Raw genomic sequence first — 2,809 nt, forward strand, 5'->3', positions numbered from 1 at the left:
ACCCAGTCATTAGGCCTCAATCGAGGAGTTGGAGCAAGTTACCAGATGGGGCCTGAATTCTTACTTCTCTAAAGGTGCTTGTGCTGGATTCAAGGATAAGTTGAACAGAAAGTTTTCTACTGTGTGAAAGCAAGGAAATGATTAGAAATATACTTTTTATTGATGTGAAGGTTTTTTTTTTCTTCACAAGGAATCTTACTCAATGTCGTGATTGTTCCTTTCTTGTAAAAATGATGTCCAAAGGCAGGATTCTATTCATGTAAGCCGTCAGTAAGCATCCCTGATAAATGAATGAAAGAAATCAGAGTATTCACTGCAAAGAATTTTGACTCCATGCTGACTTCAAGCAAGTACAATTTAATGGAAACATCAATGACAAAATATTTCTATGGTTAGTGTGCAGACCTATAAATTATTAAATTCTCTGAGGCTGTGAAGGAATGGTAAAACTCAGTGTTCAAAGTGTTTTAGGTAAATGTGTTTTAAAAGAGTTGCTGCTTGGGGCACATATAGAACAGCTTACTTTGTTGCCTTGTAAAAGCCTAATCGAGTAGCCTAGAGCATCTAGAGCATCATAAGGATGATCATCCCCACCCCCCCGCCAATGGAAAGCACCACTTTATCTTTCACATTGTCAATTCTGGGCACACAAGGGAATTATACTTACTGCTAATGCGGAAGATGAATAAGCCCTCACATAAAACCACCGAGAACCAGGATTTATAGGGGCGGATTTTATAGAGGGCTTTAAGATTACGCATTAGTTCACATCCACTGTCCTCCAGCAGTTGACCCTGCGTCTCAGCTCAGAGTCCTGGATGTCCTCCACACCACGTAGACCCGCCTCAGACAGCAAGACCCCAGTGTGAGGAGCCTTGCCTAGAAAGACATGCTCGACATAGAAGTTACTTCACTTTCCTCTAGATTCAAGGTTGACGTGGAGACTGTATGGATTGCAATGGTTTGATGAAGCTAAACATTTTCAGTTCCAATGAAAGGAACCACTACGTTACTTGCTCTGAATAATATGTATCAAACATGTTAACTCAGGGAAAAAAACTCATTATACTTCTTCTGTATTTAAAATTTAAAGGTCATGGTTTCAGTCAAGATTTCTTCGTCTTGGCACTGTTAACATTTTGGGCTGAATAAGTCTTTCTTTTGGTGGTGGTGGTGCATTGTAGGCTATTTAGCAGCGTGCCTGACCTTTATCTGCTAGAAGCCCGTAGCCTCTGTCCCTCGGTTGTGAAAACCAAAAATGTCTCCAGACGCTGCCAAATGTCCCTTGGAGAGAAGGGCAAAATTGTCCCCCGAGCACCACTGATTTAAATGAATGTTTTACAGAGTTCACTTACACATGTGTATATGTATGTAATGCAAATACTCATCCATCCTGGATATTTATCAGGGTGTACAGGTACATATGATCACATAAAACTGATATCTAAATACTTGACAAAATACACGAAATAAAACTTCAGTGCAATCAGTATCAAGGAAAATCAAGAGGGACAATAATAATCTTCTCAAATTATGTATTCATGTGCCAATTTTTTTGTTGAAAATTTGCTTTGAATATCATTATGTTAATTATGAAAGCACCCATCATTATAATTAAACAAAATGCAGTATTCTAAAAGTGTGTATTGAGCAAATCGAACGAACCTATGCTTTTGCAAGGTTTGGGCTGAAGTACAGCAGTGACACAAATGGCTCCCTGCTCTCATGAAGCTTATGGTTTAGAGGTGTTGTATAAAAATCAAATAATCATGCAAGCAAATATGAAATCATGTTAACAATTTTGACATGTGCTCTCAAGATAAGGTTCATGGTAGGGACACTTATCCAAAGAAGTGAATTAAAATACTTATGCTATGCCTAGCCATACATATGTCACAAGTCAACAATGGTCATTGTATCATTTAATTTAATGGTAACTTACGCTCATGGAATTCCAACAGAATACTGGAATAGTTGTTTAGAATTAAGGGACAGATAATCCCGGTTCTCCATGGGGGCAGACAATCTCGTGGCTTCAGGTAAGAGGAAGAAAGACCTAGGGGTCAGGTTGAAGTATCAACCCATAGTCTGAAAGAGAGATTGGAGAGTGGAACAAGTGAGAAGAATGATATTATACAGTGAAATAAAAAATCTAATGTGTTATAATAAGAACTACACTTGAAATAAACACATATATTTGTATACCCACACACATACATACCTATGTATGAGATTTTAAATAACAGTTCTATTTGGTAACAACCTTATAAAGAAAAGGGCTACAATCTTATTTACAGGCTGTCTACTTAGTGAACACCCCAACCCCATGGACCAAATGTCATGATAAAGGTGAAAATGTTTCTTGATAGTAAATTATTTTTCACTCTTGCTGGAAGTTGAGTGCAGGTTAGGATTGAGGGGTTGGGCATGAGGTTCGGGTTCATGTAGCCAGTAAGATGGAAGCTCCACTATCTAGTAGCTGAAACTTCTGGAACACTCAGATTCCTGGTTACCATGACAGGGCAGGGAAAACCAGCAGGATCAAATTGTGGACTTGGCCTGGCCATTTCATTGGACACAGCAGTCACATGGTATTGCCTAACCACGCAGGGAAGAAAATGTAATATATGGGGAGTATTAGTATGTCTGCTACATATACTGAAATGTATATTTACAGAAGGATCTGTACACTTTGCAACAGTGTTTTATCTAGTATTATGGTGTTTATGAGAGAAATAAAAGAGAAGGAACTAAATAATCATCAATATAGACAGGTTAAATGCAATCATAATGTGTAATACTACAGGGT

General features: G+C 38.2%; 1 long non-coding RNA gene across 1 annotated transcript; it reads right to left on the reverse strand.

Annotated features, from left to right (window-relative positions):
- Nucleotides 1-204: 204 nt before the first annotated feature.
- Nucleotides 205-2,495, reverse strand: LOC122207665. Its single transcript, XR_006196961.1, has 3 exons — nt 2,222-2,495; nt 1,943-2,088; nt 205-280 (listed from the first exon to the last, which is right to left on the reverse strand). It is a non-coding gene; the product is annotated as an uncharacterized LOC122207665 (long non-coding RNA).
- Between the last annotated feature and the right edge of the window lie 314 nt (nt 2,496-2,809).

Source organism: Panthera leo, chromosome E2, assembly GCF_018350215.1.
Source record: "Panthera leo isolate Ple1 chromosome E2, P.leo_Ple1_pat1.1, whole genome shotgun sequence".
Classification (NCBI taxonomy): Eukaryota; Metazoa; Chordata; class Mammalia; order Carnivora; family Felidae; genus Panthera; species Panthera leo.